At 39.1% G+C, this 20,750-nt stretch overlaps 1 long non-coding RNA gene across 1 annotated transcript in view; it reads left to right on the forward strand.

Moving 5' to 3' along the window:
• Window positions 1-940: 940 nt before the first annotated feature.
• The window catches only part of LOC113929677, a 30,047-nt gene continuing 10,237 nt past the window's right edge, over window positions 941-20,750 (forward strand). The window contains exon 1 of the long non-coding RNA XR_003522287.1: window positions 941-991. This is a non-coding gene — a long non-coding RNA (uncharacterized LOC113929677). The remainder of the gene's footprint in view (window positions 992-20,750) is intronic.

Below are 20,750 nucleotides of genomic sequence, written 5' to 3' on the forward strand. Positions count from 1 at the left end.
CTAGGGGTATACCCCGTAGCACTTGGTGCTAATATGCCCTCACTTCAGGAGACAAACATCGTTTTTTGCTTTGGCAAATTATAGCCTCTCTTTTGTTCTTAGAGAATTCATAATCCTTGATCTATCACTCGAAATAGCTATTGTTTGATACTGTAGTTCCAGGAGAGGCCCAGCCAGAGGCGACAGCAAGTCAAGCAAACCAAGAGTAAAACTTAAAATAGGAATTATTTTGTGTTATATCTTTTATTACTTTATTTTAGTGACTTTTTAAAAACAAATTATCATAGTGCTTGAAGTTTTTTGGGGGGTGGGTGTGGGTGTGGTTGGGGAGATTGTGTTTTAGATAAGACCATACAATTGCTTAAGGAAATCCTTTGTGTGTGAGAGTTGTTGTTTCTTAGATTTCTGACATTCAGCAAGTTAGTGTTCTGTGTATTAAAAACTAGTAAACCTTATCTTGTAAAACACTTGCACATGATATATGAATATATGCCCATTGTAAAAATTTAACAATATACACAACTATTCAGAGGAAAAAGTCAACATCTCTCTGCACATTTTCCCCCCTCTAACTTTTTCCATCCCATTCTCCCCTTGAATGGCAGGCATGGTTAGAATTTGGTTTGCATCCTTTTTGATCTTTTAAAATATTATTCCCATAATCATGTAAGAATATGCAAAGAATTTGGGGACAGAAACAGAACTGTAAATATTGTTTTCAAGCTTTTCTTTCTTCATCTAAAAAAATTGCTATTTTGGGTGGAATTTTAATACTAAGTTTCTCTAAATCTCACATTTGCAAATGGTGGGACATGCAACACCTTGCATTTGGTGTCTGTAAGTGATTGGTGGGCAGTGAGTATGACAGCGTTAGCAAATAGGTCCAATCTCTTCTCTCTGCAGGCTTCACAGACCCAGACTCTAATGAGCCACGGCAGTGTGAGAGTGAGCAGCATTTTACAAAGAAGGGCACTGGATACAGAAAGACAAGGTAACTCGGTCAGTGTTGCAAAAATAGTGATTGAAAGAGCCACAACTAATCTCATGTTTTCTGACCACCAAATTACTTGCCATTTTATTGTGACACATATATTTCCAAAAAGATTGACACAAGTCATTGTTTCAACAGCTTAATTTGATAACACTGGCTGATGCATTGCTATTTGATAGAAAGTAGATGTAGGCATCCAAGAAACATACAGTGGAATTTTTTCTAGATACTGCAAGTGCATTTTTAGTAAACTAATTTAAAAATCAGTAACAGAAGGCCTACGATAATTTTTTTTTTGCTTTTCTTTTGTAATTTTACATTTGACTAATCTTTTATAACACCCAAATGTATGGGCATGAGTTTGTATTGAGAGGAAAACTTTATGAACTCAGGAGGACCATAAGGCATTCAGAAAATAAGTTAATATTCTGAAGTGCATTAATTAATACTTTTGACTACCCTGACCAGTTAAGATCCTCAGAGACATATACCCCAATTTTGAATCCAATTAAAATGATATCCATTACTAAATTAACCCATGTACATTCAAATCTTGATATAAAATGACATAGTCTCAAGACACCAATTAATTAATCAAACATGCAAAAATATGTCAAGAAAATTATTAATCCATCTATTCTGATGTTAGATCTCAAAGGTCTTCAAACTTCTTATATATTAGAAGTATTATATACTATGTCAATTCTTCTTCACTTTATTTAAAAGATAACACTGAAAAAAATATTTCGCCATATGTTTGTTTTAGATGCAGTGAAAAAATGTTCTTTTCAAAACATATGGTAATTTAATTAGGTGTCTCTGAATACAGCAAAGTTGGAAGGAGAACTGTATGAATTAAACTGAAAAAATTTGCTGCTCTCGTGTTGTCTCCCGCCTTCCCCATCAACATCAGTATCTTCTCTGGGTTATCATTGTTGGAGTAAAGAAAAATTTTAAGCACTTGAAGATAAGGACTGTCTGCTGTCACCTCTATAGTTACGGCAGATAGAATTCCTGGATGGCTTCCCCTTCCCTCACTGCGGAAACCTATGTGACTCCTGTTCTCAGTTCCTCTCACTGAGGGGTTTTGGCATCAGTCCAGCATCATTGACATTTGTGTAATGTTTTGCAGCTGGGAGTTTGCTTTTATCTATGGCTTAGCTACCTTTCTTTATGCAGCCTCATGGGATTTATCTTCATGGTAAGAGGCCTTGCATTTCTTTTTCTTCAATAAAAAGGTTTATTTTAAAATATTTCTTCCTTTTTTGATGTACTCAATCTCTGAAGAAAAAGTTTGAAAATGGGTTCTATATGATATAATGATAAGGACATTGGTTATTTGTTATGAGAAATGTAAATCTAAAAATTCATATATTGAAATCTGGGAAGCAAAACGTCATGGTTTCAGATGGGTTTGGGTGTGATCTTGTGTACTGTTTTTTCTTCATTTTTCCAACCCATTAGAATGTACAAACATTTCCCAGTGTATTGAGCAGTAGGATTTGTCACATTTTAAACAAGTTCATGAGTATATATGAATAATGAACCTTTCCTTTTAGGACATCAGTGCCTGATTTTCCCAATGATAACTAGAATCTGGATTTTTTTTTTAATTTTCATTTTTTTCTCTTTAATGTGCCTGACTGGAATGAATAATATGTGTTTATCTTAGGCATATGTTGTTTTCAGCCAAATTCATTGCTAACTGATATGGTAAGTTTCACTAATTTTAAGTCCTATTTTTATATCATTTATAGTAACTTCTTGGTTTTGGTTAGCAAGTAAAATTGTCAGCAAACAAACATGGATTGTGTAGCAATATTCATGGAGGATAGATGCTATGGAGAGTGATGACTCATGATCATTCAATGGATTATTTGCCTTGCTTCTTTGGTGATACTTTCTATTGGTGAATATTGAAGAAATGAATCATTTTCTCTAGCTTTCACAGCACAGCTACTTTCTAATCAACTTGTTTTTGTTTTTACCTTGCATCAGGAGAACAGTACCTCCTGAGGTGGAATTCTATAATGAGCCAAATCTTCTTCCCTGGCGCAATGGCTTACAAACTTTAGCGTCTATAGAATCATCTGGAGGCTTGTTAAAATACAGATGGTTGGGCCTCATCCCCAGAGGTTTTGATTCAGTAGGTCAGGAATGGGGCTGCACCATTTGCGTATCACATGAGTTCCCAGGTGATGGTAAAGTTTTGGCCTGGGAGCCACATTTTGAGAACCACTCCTACCGTGCAACTCTGAATGCCTGTCCCTTCATCAGTCATCTTTGTGTCCCAGGGGAGACAGTGAAATGTTCTGTTTGCTGAAACAGGCTCCAACCAGCTCCAGGTCTTCCAAATTATTTCTATTTTGCTACAAAGCTTAGCCACTTAACTTGGGCTTTTCTGTCTTTTAGACCTTCCCACTGCTGTGTCATGAAAGGTCTGTTTATTTTCTCCATGTGGCGTGGTTGGTTAAAAAAAAAAAGTAGCTTTCTTTTCTTTATTATACCTGAAGATAAGCACCCAAGTCCTTTTCTCTTTATGAGTTTCAGGTAATCATTTTGGAAAAAAAAAAAAAAAAGAGTTTAATGAGATAAATATACTGGAGAGAGTTCCAAAGTTTACAAATTCTCCTAGCAGTTATCTCTAGTCCATAGTTTCAAATTCTCTTTAAAGTGGTGGCTGGAAGCCTCAGTGCAGTTATTTCTTGGGTTTTGTTCCCATGGATGGAGCTCAGCAAAGGTCAAATACCCTTCTGATCTAACCATGTGGTGTCTTTCTTTCATGAGACCTCATCAAGGAAGAGCAATAGTATCTCCTTGATTTAAGTGAAAAATGTAAATATCTATCCTTGAGGACATCTGTGTCTCTACCTTACTTGAAAATTATTATCCATCTGGTATTATGTCTCTGAAGTGTCATCATCTATTTTGAAATAATGTAATGAGTGGTAAATACGACTTTAGAGCCAGACAGATTTGGATTGAATCTTGGTTTTGTATTTTATTAGCTGTATGACCTTGCATATATCAAGTAACCTGGCTGAGCCTTCCGTTTCCTCACTTGTAAATTGGGAATGATAATAGTTACCTCATGGAGGTATTTACTTGAGACAACAGTAAGGCACTTAGTATAAAACCTTAGAAATACTAGTTTTCAATTGGTTGGCAGCTATTATTGTTGGTAGTAATAGTATTATTATTATTTTTTTAAGATTTTTTTTTCTACCGATGTGGGACTTGATCCCAGGACTCTGGGATCAGGACCTGAGCCGAAGGCAGCCACTTAACTGACTGAGCCAGCCAGGCATCCCAAGTAGTAATAATATTATTAATAAAAATACTAAGGTCCTAAAATGTTAGGACTACTAAATGACTATCTTCTAAATAGACCCCTTCTAAAATTACAGAATCTCAGATTTGGATGAGGCCTCAAATGAACCTTCTCTCTATTACTGCTTCAGCTATCGAGTACTTACTATATGCTGGTTGCTGTGCACTCTATAATCTATAGCACTATTGATCCTCTAAATAAACACCTATGGGCAGACTACTCAGAGTGGGCCCTAATCAAATGATCAAAGTCCTTATGACAAGTAGAGAACTAGAACACAGACTCAAAAGAATGCCATGTGATTATGGAGGCAGAAATTGGAGTGAGCTCTAGGAAGAGGCAAGGAAGGATCCTCCCCTAGAACTTTCAGAGGGAGCATGGTTGTGCTGACATTTTAATTTCTTTTAGCCTCCAGAAAGGTGAGACAATAAATTTCTGTTGTTTTAAGCCATCCAAGTTTGTGGTAATTTGTCATGGAAACCCTAGGGAACTAATACACTTGGCGTTGGAGGTGGTGTGTTTGCATTAGATAATTCAGGAGGAAATGTATTGCAGCCATTATTTGTAGAAAGATTGATATGGAATTGTGGCACCTACTTTCTTCCTTGTGCTCATGGGATCAAAGTCCACCACTCTTCTTTTTCAGAGAAGGCAGAAGCTGGAGCAGAGGAAAAAAGCATTAAAATCAGGCTGAAACTGTAGGCATCAAAGTTCACAAGACACAGGAAAAAGACAGTGGTATGGGACTTCTCATATTTGGGGATAGGTGGAAAATCTTCAGGAGGGGATTTGACCAGAGTGGGGTCCTAAGTTGAGGCTGAGGGCTGATGAGAAAGTAAATGATTGAAAGAAAATAAGATAATATCCAAGTGGGACACCTCCCAAAAGGCATTTCTTCACTCCCCTCTCTTAATGTCATAAGTACACTTTTTTTTTTGCTTTTCTTTTTGTCAGATAGAATATGTCTATTTAGTAAATTTTGAATGCATTTTAGAAAACGTTCTCCTCAGTCAACTGCTCAAACCATCTGTAGAGTTCTATGGAATTACTACAAAAGGCACCCTTTCCTCAAAACACATGACTTCCATCTGGTCAGATAAATTTCATAATAAATATACAAATATATGAAATCCACATGAAAGTCAATGTTGTCAAGTTATATGTAGTCACTCTACACTGTATAATCCATACAATCTGTATAATTGCATTGTGGCCTTACCTGGCACATTCAGATTGCAAGAACATACAGAAAAGAATGTGTCAATCAAAAGGGGTTGGTCAGCTTAGTCCACAAATAGGAGAGATTCACTGGAAAAAAATGTTAACATTGTTCATCCAGTCATTGTTCTGGGGAGTCAGATTTGTGGATTTGTCTGTCCCTACTGGGCAATAGTCACATTACGGTAAGTTACTGTGGCATTCTTTAGCATCTGATTCATACTATAATTTTTTTATATTGATTGCAGGTGCACCTGCTAATTGTAATTTGACCTGTATGACTTGGGCTGACCAGGCTGACTGAGTGGTTGGTTCCCTGTCATTGTTTTCTCTCACTAAATGCCTTAAGTTTGCCCTCTGGCACCAGTGTTGTTGTTGCTCTCTTGTTGAAGGGTGGAACCACTCTCTATCTTCTGACCTATTAGATTTTGTGGTCTTTGGTAGCATTCACTTCCATGCTGGTTGTTGGACAGGCACTGCCCTCACTTTCTTGTTGTGTGGCCTTCTCTATATGTGACCTACAACATGGCAGCTTGCATCTTGGAAGGCAGCAAGGGAAAGCATCTCCTATCAAAATGGACACTACAGTCTTAAGTAATGTAATCATGTCCATCCCATTACCTTTACCATATTCTACTGGTTAGAAGCAAGTCACAGGTCCCATTCACACTCGAGGGGAAGGGATTATACAAGGGTGTGAATACCAAGAAGCAGGGATCATAGGGCGTTTTATAGAACCTTTGTACCAAAACTAAGTAGATAGCTGCTCAACTACAGTTTATATTTCCTAGCCTTCCTTATAGCTAAGGGTGGCTCTAAGTTTTGGCCAATGGGAGGACAGCAGTAATAATCTGGGTGGAATTTCTGGAATCTATTTTAATAAAGAAATTTTTTGTCATCCATTCTGCTCTGTCTCCTCCTTACTGCAAATGGCAATGTAAATGTGGTGCTAGGGAGTGGTGTTGACCCTGCAGATGAAGATAAATAACCCTAGGAGGTCTCTGGAAGATGAACAGCATGAAAAGACCGCCTCCCTGGGTAAACTTGTAAGCAGAGCCCCTTTGCTGGCCCTGAAATGCTCACTTCTGGACTGTTAAATGAGAGTGACTAATCTTCTTAGCTTCTCTAACTATATTTTGGAGAGTCTCTGTTACAGCAATTTACCTTATACCTTACTAGTTCATTCTATGGATAGATTGTCTCACTATGGTGGGCCAAATGGTACTCCCTGAATAATGGGAACCACTTGTGGACCAATCTGAACTAGAGGATAGGGTTTGCAAAGAGTAACATACAATGACTATGAGAGACTTCACATACTTTTTTTTTTTTTTTAAGAGGCTGTTCTTTTTTTAAAAGATTTTATTTATTTATTTGAGAGAGAGAGAGAGAGAGAGCAGGGGGGAGGGGTAGAGAGAGAAGTAGACTCCTTGCTGGGCAGGGAGCCTGATGTGGGACTAGATCCCAGGACCCCGGGATCATGACCTGAACCAGAGGTGGACGCTTAACTGACAGCCACCCAAGTGCCCCCGAGACTTCACATACTTTTATATAAAAGAAGAAAGACATCACCTTAAAAGAAACTTTTATTTAAGAAAAAAACATTACTTTAAAAAATACTTGTAGGGGGGCAGAGCAAGATGGCAGAGGAGTAGGAGACCTGGATTTCGTCTGGTCTCAGGAATTCAGCTGAATAGGGATCAAACCATTCTGAACACCTACGAACTCAACAGGAGATCGAAGATAAGAATAGTAACAACACTCTGAACAGAAAAGCGACCACTTTCTGGAAGGTAGGACGTGCGGAGAAGTGAATCCGAGGTGATATTCGGGAGGATAGACGGCGGGGGAGGGGGCCTCCGTCGGCTGCTTCTGGCAAGTGGTGGAGCCGCGGAGCACAAAATTGGAACTTTTAGAAGGCTCCGCTGAGGGAGGTTGCTCCAGTGGCTAAGCGGGGGTGGAACCCTCGCGGGACAGTGTGGTCCCAGGACCCTCGGGGTCACAGAAAGACCGGGGGTGCCTGAGTGTGGCAGAGCTCTCAGGTATTGGAGCGGGGAAGCCGGCTGCAGAGATGGAGCTGAGGCGCGGCCTCTCAGCTTGGGGTGGCCATAAACTGTGATCCGCGGCCCAGTCAGGCTACTGCTCCTCCAGCAGGGACCCAACAAGCAGCAGAGCCGGGGAGACTCCCCTTCCTCCCCCGGGAGGAACGGCGCGGGAGTGCACCGCAGGGATCTGCTGGGTTTGGAGACTCCACACATGGTCGGGTGCCAGACATAGAAACGCTTGATCACAGGCCGGGTGAGCGCAGAGTGTGGCCGGAGACTGGGGAGACGGGAGTGACTGCTTTTCTCTGGGGGTACACTGAGGAGCGGGGCCCCGAGTTCTCGGCTCCTCCAGGCGGAGATTGGGAGGCCACCATTTTCACCCTGGTCCTCCAAAGCTGTACCGAGAGCTTGCAGGGAACAAAAGCTCCTGAGAGCAAACTGGAGCAGCTGGCTTAGCCCGGACTCACAAGGGCGGGGCAATTCTGCCTCCAGCAAAGACATTTGGGAACCACGGCAATAGGCCCCTCCCCCAGAAGATCAGCACGAACAGCCAGCAAGCCAAGACCAAGTTTACCGATCAAGGAGAACGGGAGAACTCCAGCGCTAGGGGAATACTGCACATAGAATTCATGGCTTTTTTACCATAATTAATTAGTTTTTCAAAGTTAATTTTTTAACTGTTTTTTTTTTGAATTTTTCTTTTTCCCTTTTTCAACCAACATCTTATCAATCCCTTTTTCAAAAAAAATTTTTTTTATTTTTCATTTTTAGAGTCATATTTTTATCCCTTCATAGTAGTTACCCTTATTTTTGGCTTACATATATAAGTTGTTCTCTCTTTAAAATTTTGAGATACAATTTCTTCTAACAGATCAAAATATACCCTAAATCACTAGTGTATGGCTTTGTTCTATTCTCCTGCCTGATCACATTCTCTCCCTTTTTTTTTCTTTTTTCTTTTTCTTTTTAAATCTTCTTCTTTCTTTTTAAAAAACAACTTCTTATTTTATCAATTCCTTTTATAAAATCTTTTATAATTTTCATCTTTACAGTCATCTGCCATCCCTTCATTGTATCAACCCTTATTTTGTACATATATAAGTCTTTCTTCCTTTAAAATTTAGCAGGCACTTTCTTCTAACAGACCAAAATATGCCCAAAAGCTAGTGTGTGGCACTGATCTATGCACTAGCCTGATCATATTTGATCATATTCTGTTTTTTTTTTGTTTTGTTCTGTTTTTGTTTGTTTTTATCTTTTTCTTTTTCCTTTTTTTCCCTCTCTTCTTTCTTTCCCTTTCTTGTCCCCTGGTTTCAGGTCTTTTCTGATTTGTATAGAGTATATTTGCTGGAGACATTGTTAACCTGTTAGCATTCTGTTCTCTCATTCATCTGTTCTCCTCTGGACAAAATGACAAGACGAAAAAAATCACCTCAGCAAAAAGAACAAGAGGTAGTACCGTCTGCCAGGGACCTACTCAATACGGACATTAGTACGATGTCAGACCTAGAGTTCAGAATCATGACTTTAAAGATACTAGCTGGGCTTGAAAAAAGTGTGGAAGTTATTAGAGAAACGCTTTCTGGAGAAATAAAAGAACTAAAATCTAATCAAGTCGAAATCAAAAAGGCTATTAATGAGGTGCAATAAAAAATGGGGGCACTAACTGCTAGGATAAATGAGGCAGAAGAAAGAATCAGCGATATAGAAGACCAAATGATGGAAAATAAATAGGCTGAGAAAAAGAGAGATAAACAACTACAGGATCACGAGGGCAGAATTCGAGAGATAAGCGATATGATAAGATGAAACAACATTAGAATAATTGGGATCTCCGAAGAAGAAGAAAGAGAGAGAGGGGCAGAAGGTACATTGGAGCAAATAATAGCAGAGAACTTCTCTAATGTGGGGAAGGAAACAGGCATCAAAATCCAGGAGGCACAGAGAACCCCTCTCAAAATCAATAAAAATAGGTCAACACCCCGACATCTAATAGTAAAACTTACGAGTCTCAGAGACAAAGAGAAAATCCTGAAAGCAGCTCGGGAGAATGGATATGTAACCTACAATGGTAGAAACATTTGATTGGCAACAGACCTATCCACAGAGACCTGGCAGGCCAGAAAGGACTGGCATGATATCTTCAGAGCACTAAACGAGAAAAATATGCAGCCAAGAATACTATATCCAGCTAGGCTGTCCTTGAAAATCGAAGGAGAGATAAAAAGCTTCCAGGACAAACAAAAACTAAAGGAATTTGCAAACACAAAACCAGCCCTCCAAGAACTATTGAAAGAGGTCCTCTAAGCAAAAAGAGAGCCTAAAAGCAGCATAGACCAGAAAGGAACACAGACAATATACAGTAACAGTTACCTTACAGGCAATACAATGGCACTAAATTCATACCTTTCAATAGTTACCCTGAATGTAAAAGGGCTAAATGCCCCAATCAAAAGACACAGGCTATCAGATTGGATTAAAAAACAAGACGCATCAATATGCTGTCTGCAAGAGACTCATTTTAGACCCAAGACACCCCCACATTGAAAGTGAGGGAAGTGAGGGGGTGGAAAACCATTTACCATGCTAATGGACACCAAAAGAAAGCTGGGGTGGCAATCCTTATATCAGACAAATTAGATTTTAAAACAAAGACTATAATAAGAGATGAGGAAGGACACTATATCCTACTTAAAGGGTCTATCCACCAAGAAGATCTAACAATTGTAAATATCTATGCCCCTAACGTGGGAGCAGCCAATTATATGAGGCAATTAATAACAAAAGCGAAGAAACACATTGACAACAATACAATAATAGTGGGGGACTTTAACACCCCCCTAACTGAAATGGACAGATCATCGAAGCAAAAGATCAACAAGGAAATAAAGACTTTAAATGACACACTGGACCAAATGGACTTCACAGACATATTCAGAACGTTCCATCCCAAAGCAACAGAATACACATTCTTCTCTAGTGCCCATGGAACATTCTCCAGAATAGATCACATCCTAGGTCACAAATCAGGTCTCAACTGGTACCAAAAGATTGGGATCATTCCCTGCATATTTTCAGACCACACTGCTTTGAAACTAGAACTCAAACATAAGAGGAAAGTCGGAAAGAACTCAAATACATGGAGGCTAAAGAGCATCCTACTAAAGAATGAGTGGGTCAACCAGGAAATTAAAGAAGAATTAAAAAAATTCATGGAAACCAATGAAAATGAAAACACAACTGTTCAAAATCTTTGGGATACAGCAAAGGCAGTCCTGAGAGGAAAGTATATAGCAATACAAGCCTTTCTCAAGAAACAAGAAAGGTCTCAAATACACAACCTAACCGTACACCTAAAGGAGCTGGAGAAAGAACAGCAAATAAAGCCTAAACCCAGCAGGAGAAGAGAAATAATAAAGATCAGAGCAGAAATCAATGAACTGGAAACCAAAAGAACAGTAGAACAGATCAACGAAACTAGGAGCTGGTTCTTTGAAAGAATTAACAAGATTGATAAACCCCTGGACAGACTGATCCAAAAGAAAAGAGAAATGACCCAAATCAACAAAATCATGAATGAAAGAGGAGAGATCACAACCAACACCAAAGAAATACAAACAATTATAAGAACATATTATGAGCAACTCTATGCCAGCAAATTAGATAACCTGGAAGAAATGGGTGCATTCCTAGAGATGTATCAACTACCAAAATTGAACCAGGAAGAAATAGAAAACCTGAACAGACCTATAGCCACTAAGGAAATTGAAGCAGTCATCAAAAATCTCCCAAGAAACAAAAGCCCAGGGACAGATGGCTTCCCAGGGGAATTCTATCAGACATTTAAAGAAGAATTAATACTATTCTCCTGAAACTGTTCCAAAAAATAGAAATGGAAGGAAAACTTCCAAACTCATTTTATGAGGCCAGCATTACCTTGATCCCAAAACCAGACAAAGACCCCATCAAAAAGGAGAATTACAGACCAATATCCTTGATGAACTTGGACGCAAAAATTCTCACCAAAATACTAGCCAATAGGATCCAATAGTACATTAAAAGGATTATTCACCACGACCAAGTGGGATTTATCCCTGGCCTCAAGGCTGGTTCAACATCCGCAAATCAATCAACATGATACAATACATTAACAAAAGAAAGAACAAGAATCATAGGATCCTCTCAATAGATGCAGAAAAAGCATTTGACAAAGCACAGCATCCTTTCTTGATCAAAACTCTTCAGAGTATAGGGATAGAGGGTACATACCTCAATATCATAAAAGCCATCTATGAAAAACCTACAGCGAATATCATTCTCAATGGGGAAAAAAAAGCTGAGAGCTTTTCCCCTAAGATCAGGAACGGCAGGGATGTCCACTCTCACCACTGCTATTCAACATAGTATTAGAAGGCTAGCCACAGCAATCAGACAACAAAAAGAAATCAAAGGCATCCAAATCGGCAAAGAGGAAGTCAAACTCTCACTCTTTGCAGATGATATGATACTTTATGTGGAAAACCCAAAAGACTCCACCCCAAAACTGCTAGAACTCATACAGGAATTCAGTCAAGTAGCAGGATATAAAATCAATGCACAGAAATCAGTGGCATTCCTATACACCACCACCAAGACAGAAGAGAGACAAATCAAGGAGTCAATCCCATTTACAATTGCACCCAAAACCATAAGATACCTAGGAATAAATTTAACTAAAGAGGCAAAGGATCTGTACTCAGAAAACTATAAAATACTCATGAAAGAAATTGAGGAAGACACAAAGAAATGGAAAAACCTTCTGTGCTCATGGATTGGAAGAACAAACATTGTGAAGCTGTCAGTGCTACCTAGAGCAATCTACAAATTCAATGCAATCCCCATCAAAATACCATCCACCTTTTTCAAAGAAATGGAACAAATAATCCTAAAATTGTATGGAACCAGAAGAGACCCCGAATAGCCAGACGAATCTTGAAAAAGAAAAGCAAAGCTGGCGGCATCACAATTCTGGACTTCCAGCTCTATTACAAAGCTGTCATCATCAAGACAGTATGGTACTGGCACAAAAACAGACACATAGATCAATGGAACAGAATCGAGAGCCCAGAAATGGACCCTCAACTCTATGGTCAACTCATCTTTGACAAAGCAGGAAAGAATGTCCAATGGCAAAAAGACAGTCTCTTCAACACATGGTTTTGGGAAAATTGGACAGCCACATGCAGAAGAATGAAACTGGACCATTTCCTTACACCACACACAAAAATAGACTCCAAATGGTTGAAAGACCTAAACGTGAAACAGGAGTCCATCAAAATCCTAAAGGAGAACACAGGCAGCAACCTCTTCGACCTCAGCCACAGCAACTTCTTCCTAGAAACATCGCCAAAGGCAAGGGAAGCCAGGGCAAAAATTAACTATTGGGACTTCATCAAGATAAAAAGCTTTTGCACAGCAAAAGAAACAGTCCACAAAACCAAAAGACAACCGACAGAATGGGAGAAAATATTTGCAAATGACATATCAGATAAAGGGCTAGTATCCAAAATCTATAAAGAACTTATCAAACTCAACACCCAAAGAACAAATAATCCAATCAAGAAATGGGCAGAAGACATGAACAGACATTTTTCCAAAGAAGACATCCAAATGGCCAACAGACACATGAAAAAGTGCTCAACATTGCTTGGCATCAGGGAAATCCAAATCAAAACCTCAATGAGATACCACCTCACACCCGTCAGAATGGCTAAAATTAACAAGTCAGGAAACGACAGATGTTGGCGGGGATGTGGAGAAAGGGGAACCCTCCTACACTGTTGGTGGGAATGCAAGCTGGTGCAACCAGTCTGGAAAACAGTATGGAGGTTCCTCAAACAGTTGAACATAGAGGTACCATAGGATCCAGCAATTGCACTACTGGGTATTTACCCCAAAGACACAAATGTAGGGATCCGAAGGGGTACGTGCACCCCAATGTTTATAGCAGCAATGTCCACAATAGCCAAACTGTGGAAGAGCCAAGATGTCCATGGACAGATGAATGGATAAAGAAGATGTGGTATATATACACAATGGAATATTCTGCAGCCATCAAAAGGAATGAGATCTTGCCATTTGCAATGACGTGGATGGAACTGGAGGGTGTTATGCTGAGTGAAATAAGTCAATCAGAGAAAGACATGTATCATATGACCTCACTGATATGAGGAATTCTTAATCTCAGGAAACAAACTGAGTGTTTCTGGAGTGGTGGGGGGTGGGAAGGATTGGGTGGCTGGGTGATAGACATTGGGGAGTGTATGTGCTATGGTGAGAGCTGTGAATTGTACAAGACTGATGAATCACGGATCTGTACTTCTGAAACAAATAATGCAATATATTTAAGGAAAAAAAGAAGAAGATAGCAGGAGGGGAAGAATGAAGGGGAGTAAGTCGGAGGGGGAGACGAACCATTAGAGATGATGGACTCTGAAAAACAAACTGAGGGTTCTAGAGGGGAGGGGGGTGGGTGGATGAGTTAGCCTGGTGATGGGTATTAAAGAGGGCACATTCTGTGTGGAGCACTGGGTGTTATGCACAAACAATGAATCATGGAACACTACATCAAAAACTAATGATGTAATGTATGGTGATTAACATAACAATAAAAATTATTAAAAAATACTTGTAGAAAGAAAACCTAGTTTATAATAGTGCTAATCCTTTTGGCATTGTTAAGGATTAAAGTAAATAATTTCTTTAATAGATAACTGTTCTAATTATCTATTACTACATAATGAATTGTCCTAAAACTTAGTGGCTTAAAGCAACAGGACTTATTTTATATTTTTTTCTTATGATTCTGCGGTTACTTGGATTCAGCTAGGTAGTTTGTACCTGGGATAAATATTCAGTGGTATAATCAGATAGTGGCTGGGGCTGGATCATCCCCAGGCTCACTCGTTCACCTGTCTGGAGGTTGATGCTGGCTCTCGGCTGTGACCTCAGCTGGGGCTGTTGGCTAGAACACCTTCACGTGGTTCTCAATGAGGTCTTTCCTCTTTCTTGGGATATGGTGACTGGTTCCAAAAGGAAGTGTCCCGAGGGGCTCCGGTGGAAAATGTATTACCTCTTATAACTTATCTTTTGAAGTCACATCACTTCTGCCGCAACCATAGGCCTGCCCACATTCAAGGAGCAGGAGACATATATTCTCTCAGACGAATGGTATCTGAGGGTCTATCCCTTCCCCTTCCATTGAGTCTCATTCCATTATGGTATTTGCTCAAAGTCCAGGATCTTGTCATCAAAATCAGGCCCAGGGGCAAGTGAGGCTTCTTAAATGTGGTTGTTGGGGTACACCTTCTTGTGTCCCATTCTTCTCAATTTGAACTCCTATGAGCTAAAGAGACCTATCTTCCTCCCACACCCCAACATACAACTGTGGGAGAGTTTCTTGAGGATAAAACAGGAGATGTAAAGCAGTCACTGATTACCAGCCTGTTTACAGAGCTTGGATTAGGGCTCTATCCACTTGCCTGGTAGGTATTAGTCATGGCTATTGGTCCTACCCTCTGGGCCTTTGGTTCTGCCCTCAAAGTGGTCCTTTTCTTTTTCCCGGTAAGAAATCCTGAGTTTGCAATGCAATAGCCTTCTCAGCCTGCTTCTTGCCTGCTAAATAGTACAGGTTCAAAGTCCTCTTTTTACTTAATATTTAGTGTGATGCTAGTCCAGTGTGGCTGTGGTTCCACCAGAATAATTCTCTTAAAAACGTGTGTTTGTGTGTGTTTAAATATATCACTTTACAATTCCATTTCTTCAAGCTAAGGACTTCTTTACCTTGGGCTCAGGATGACACTGCTGTGGGACAATATCCTTTAAGATTCTTAAAGGCCCAATATTTTACTGAGAAGATGTGCAGAGAACACTCCCACAGTCCTTGAAAAGGTTTTGGTCTGATTGGAATGTTCTGCGAGGTACCATCTTAGATCTTTCTAAAAATCTAAATAAAGAAGTTACCACCAAGGCCTCAGTTTCATTTTTTGACCCTGTTTTCCTAATAGTGTACTGGATTTCATCTCTGCCCAGAAAGTACTTCTAATTTTAGAATCATTTGCCGTTTAGAGAGGCTGAGAATATGAAATAGTTTTATTTTCAAGCCAGCAAGTCTTGGCTCCTCTGTTTAACAGTTCATTCTATAGCTTATCTCTGTCTTTTGCATTTTATCATAGGCATTGAGAAGAAGCCGGGTGGCAATTTCAGTGTTCTGCCTGAAAAGCTCCATTAGCTAGATCTTGGAGTTCATTAGGTACATTTCCTATTTTCCACATGACCACAGACAACAGTGCTGCCATACTTTCCCCTCTACATAACAAGGGAGCTCTTTCCTATTGCTTCCAATGATATTTTCCTTATTTTGCCTGAGCCCTCGCTGACAGCCCCCTTGAAGCACTCTAGACTTTCATGATACTTTCATGGAGGCTCTTTAGGTTTCTACTAACAATCTCCTTAATGTCATCCCACTTTCTGCTTGCAACCTGGTCCTATAGGTAATGCAACATGTGGTAGGATTGTGTTATGGCAGTGCCCCACTTCTGGGTATCAAAATCTCTCCTCAGTATTTACTGTTCTGAAACAAATCACTCTAAGGCATTATGGCTTAAAAAAACACCAATCCATTCATTATTACCTCTGATGGTTCTGGGGCGGACTGGGCTCAACTAGGCAGTTCTCACTAGAGATCAGTCTTGTGGTGGCAGTCAGAAGGTGGCTAGGGCTAAGACCTCAGCTCAGGCTATTTTTGTGGTCATTTTGGAAAATGCAATCTGACACAGTTTGCTGTATCAGAATAGTTAAAATTTTAAATCTTATATAGAAACCCTCACTGGTTAATTACAGCAAAAAAAAAAAAAAAAGAACTTACTGAAAGTATAGCATGTGAATTACAGTATGGATGGAATGTCAGGAAAACCAGACTCCGAAAATGTGATCCAAAAAGCCAGTAGAAGGTAATGACAGTGTTGCACTGGATGAAGGATGGAAGAGGAGTAAGACATAGTCATCAGAGCAGCAGAATCTACTTTGACTCTCACCTTGAAATATGGAGAATGTGGGAATGTGGAATAGGAGAATATTTGGAGAATGTGCCTACAATAGGGAAGGCGTGGTGTATATTCGTGACTTCATGATTTCCTCCACCTACAGTTTGATTTTGCTGCTCCTTTCATTGTAGTAACCACTCTACTACTCATTCTTCAAGAGTTGCCTCAAATGACTATTTTCCATATGCTTTGCTGGGTTTGCCAATTAAAATTGATTTCTCCCTCTTCTAACTCATAGTGCGCTTTTTCTTTCTCTTATGAAACTTAGTGTACAATGTTTAGCATTAAAGTATGTGTTAACCTGTCTTGTCAGCCTAACAAGGTGTAACTCCTTAAGGGCAATGGCCTTGGCTTAGATTTTGATATATCCCCAGAGTATCTCAAAACACAAGGTGCTCAGATATATTTGTTGAATCAATAAATTCAAAAAACTTATCACTTAGTGATAAGTTCTGCATGAATATTTCCTTTTCATTGCTTTAAAAACCCGTAAAAATAATTTTCTTTTTTTAAGGTATTAATTAAAGGCTTTCAGAAGATCAGACATATGCAGAAGTTTTATTTTATTTAAAAAAAGTAGTTTGAGATTAATGATTGGTATTACCTCAGAATATTGAATAAGATGATACAGCGAAATCTCTTCCAATAATTAGTTTCCTGATCTATATAATTTTAACCAATGATTTAAAGTGATTTTTGTTTTATTATTAGGTAAGTGCTTTCAGTGGATTACAAATAGCTTTGCTGTTAGATCAGAAAAGTTTTTCTTTATTTAAATATGGATGGGCTTATAATTTTTAGATTGATTAACTTATTGTTGAGAACCTCTATTTTTACTTCCATGCTGATGTTTTAATGTTCTGCCAAGACAGAAAAGTGGAATGTGTGCAAAATCAAATTTCAACCAAATAGAAGTGTATGTACAGTGAAAACTTATAAATTTGAAAAAAAAAACTATTTAGCCAGCCTTCATGATGGCCCTCAAAGATTTTTACCTGTGATCTTTAGGAACTTATGCAGTCCCCTTCTATATTGTGCCAGTTGGTAGTGTGACCAATAATAGACTGTGGTGGCAGTGCCAGCACATGACTTTCATGGCATGGTTGTAAAGGACGGTGCCTCTTCTGCCTTGTTCTCTTGGATCAGTCACTCTGGACAAATTCAGATGTCATGTAATAAGGACATTTAAGGAGCTTTCTAGAGAGTTCTACATTAAAGGGACACAGATAGTCTCTTGCCACAAGAGTCAGCGACAACTTGCCAGTCACCTGAGTGAGCCATCTTGGAGGTGGATCCTTCAGCCACAGTCAAACCTTAAGACAAATGCAGCTCTGGCACCTAAATGGTAACCTCATGAGAAATTCTGAGCCATAAGTGCCCAGCCAAGCCACTCTTAACTTCCCGACCCAAAGAAAGCTCAAGACAATAAATTGTTGTTTTAAGCCATTAAATTTTGGGGTAATTTGTTGCCCAGCAATAGATAACTAATAAGAAGAGGTGTTTGTTAAACTTATAATATGCAAACATAAGGCAAGTAACTGTGATGAGAATGAGGACAGATAAAGATTTCTTTAATTAGATAACCACAAAGCTCACAGTGCAGATATTTTTCCAGTAAGAAGTATAGTTGTCAAGAACTAAGTAGAAAATGTGTTGGACATAGATTTGGCAAGGAAATTATTGTTTTTTACGGTATGATGATTTGAAGATGGGTACCATACTGTACATATGTTCAACTGTGACAGCTAAAGTTATTTCTCCATTAGAGATTTTTGCAACAGGTTCTATCAATATACATTAAATATATAGCCTTATCAATAAAAAACATATGTCCATTCATAGATAAAAAGATTTCGGTAAAAATATCATCTTATTATTTTCAAAAATTCAGATTCATAGCAAATGATGCATGAGTTTTGTGACATTGCTGGATGCCTCTCCATATGGGGAGCTGAGCCTGCAACACACGCGGTAATGCATGCATCACCACATATTCACTAATGAAGCAAGGTAAAGAAATAGAAAAGCTTTTCATTCCCTCAACATGCAGCTGGTGTGTGATGCCAGATGTAAAATCATTGATGTTCTTGCCAAGTTCTTAGGATCATGCCATGATTTATTTAAACTCAGGCAATCAAGAATATGTTGATTTTTAATTTTTTTAATTTTTTATTTCATTTCATTTTTATTTATTTAATTTTATTTTTTATTATGTTATGTTAATCACCATAGATTACATCATTAGTTTTTGATGTAGTGATTCATGATTCACTGTTTGCATATAACACCCAGTGCTCCATTCAGTATGTGCCCTCTTTAATACCCTCACCAGGCTAACCCACCCCCCACCCCCCTCCCCTCTAGACCCCCTCATTTCTGCCCAGAAAGTACTTCTATAGTCTCTCATGTTTGTCTCCCCCTCCGATTTCCCCCCTTCATTCTTCCCCTCCTGCTATCTTCTTTTTTTTTTAAACATATAATGTATTATTTGTTTCAGAGGTATAGGTCTGTGAAAGAATATGTTGATTTTTTTTAACAAAATAGTCAAATTCAAGGAGAATGATTAGTAGGTGAATAGGAATATATCTTTTAAAATAAGCTGTTGGCTGTGTATTAAATAGGAAATTCTTATTTATATCTTTCATTCCTTCTTTGTAGGTTCTTGTGGTTTTTCTCTGAAGAAAGAGTTAATGACTCTACTTTTTAATCCCTCAACTCCTACAGAATTACTTTAGAAAGCAGCACATAAATTCACTAGAACTGTAATTGAAAAAAATCTGTTACTTTGAAACAAATGTTACAAATGCCTATCCAAAATGGACAGTAAATGGCATGTCTTCTTTTAATAGTGTCAAGCACTTCCTATGATACTTTATAATTTATGGTATTAAAGTTGACTGTAACAAAGACCAAGCTGCAGGGTTTCTTCCAGAGGGGTAGTTGCCACCATCTACAGTATCAAGACATGAAACATTACAAGGGTTGGAGATTTTTTTTCCCCTCAGAAGAGACTTTTTATCTGGCAATAGGAACTACAGTGGGCATTCTGGGTGACTGTCACCATCGAGGGCAGTTGTGATCTAGAACTAATGGAAAGGGGAACAAAATTTTTTTAAAAATTTAAAGTCAATTAGCCAACATAGAGTACATCAGTGGTGTAGGATGTAGCGTTCAACAATTCATCAGTTGCATATAACACCCAGTGCTCATCACATCACGTGCCCTCCTTAATGCCCATCCCCCAGTTACCCCCTCCCCCCCGCCCCCCTCCCCTCCAGCAGCCCTCAGTTTGTTTCCTATAGTTAAGGCGAACTAACTTTTATCAAGCTTCTGCCATGAGCTGGGCACTGTGGTATCTTACTTGGTTCTCAAAACAACTTTATATTTCAGTAGAAAAATTTCCCTTTTTTCTCATCATGCAATCACAGTGGACGTTAAAAAAAAGTAGTGGTAAAATATACATAACATAAAAGTTACCATTCAGGCCGGTTTTGAAGGGTCCAGTTCAGGGGCATTAACTAGTCACACTGTTGTGCTACCAGAACTCCAACACAGCCATTTGTAATCACGTAGCTCTTCTCATAAATCAAGGAGCTCTTTGTCTTGTAAGGGAAAATCACCCAGAATAAGACCAATGGTAAAAATTATATTAATATATTTTCTTTTTTTATTTTTTAAAAAGATTTTATTGGGGTGCCTGTGTGGCTCAGTTGGTTAAGTGGCTGCCTTCGGCTCTGGTCATGATCCCAGGATCCTGGGATCAAGCCCCGCATTGGGCTCTCTGCTCTGTGGGGCGTCTGCTTCTCCCTCTGCCTCTGCCACTCCCCCTGCTTGTGCTCTCTCTCTCTCTCTGATAAATAAATAAAATCTTAAAAAAAATTAAAAAAAGATTTTATTTATTTATTTGACAGAAAGACACAGTGAGAGAGGGAACACAAGCAGGGGGAGTGGGAGAGGGAGAAACAGACTTCCTGCCGAGCAGGGAGCCCGATGTGGGGCTTGATGTGGGGCTCGATCCCAAGACCGTGGGATCATGACCTGAGCCAAAGGCAGACGCTTAACCAACTGAGCCACCCAGGTGT

This window comes from Zalophus californianus, chromosome 5, assembly GCF_009762305.2.
Source record: "Zalophus californianus isolate mZalCal1 chromosome 5, mZalCal1.pri.v2, whole genome shotgun sequence".
NCBI lineage: Eukaryota > Metazoa > Chordata > Mammalia > Carnivora > Otariidae > Zalophus > Zalophus californianus.